This window comes from Carlito syrichta, unplaced genomic scaffold, assembly GCF_000164805.1.
Source record: "Carlito syrichta isolate Samal-C Ts95f unplaced genomic scaffold, Tarsius_syrichta-2.0.1 Scaffold316198, whole genome shotgun sequence".
NCBI classification, from domain to species: domain Eukaryota; kingdom Metazoa; phylum Chordata; class Mammalia; order Primates; family Tarsiidae; genus Carlito; species Carlito syrichta.
This window is the reverse complement of record NW_007260294.1, coordinates 1,429,312-1,429,772: the sequence shown is the minus strand read 5'-3', so window position 1 is coordinate 1,429,772 and position 461 is coordinate 1,429,312.

Genomic DNA, 461 nt, shown 5'->3' with positions numbered 1-461 from the left:
CAGTGTCTGACCTCCCAGGGGTCTGTGTGAGGCCTATATTCTTTTTTTGTTTTTTTTTTTTCATTTGTGCCGTTTTTCCCCCTCCCTATTTTTTCCTTCCCTCCACATCACCATCTTCTTTAATTCTGTTATTCAGGGGTAAAGGGATTGGTTTTAATTCTTTATGTATGCCCTCTTACTTTGTTCAATTTTGGAGTTGCACTGTAGGTTGGGGGTGTTCCTTTTTGCAGTTTTGAGATTTACTTAAGGGGTGAGCTGTGATTCAAAATCTATCTGCAGGTCCTGCTATTTGCTGACAGGTGTGTGGATAATCTGGAACCCACTTCCCACTGCCTTGGAATCTGTCCGTGCAGTGGGGCCGTAGGTTTACTCCCTGAAATAAAATGTGATTAGCAGAGGGAAGAGAATGGAGCAGACAGTGGGTTGAAGAAGGGGGTGGAGAGATAGAGGAGTAAGGGGGG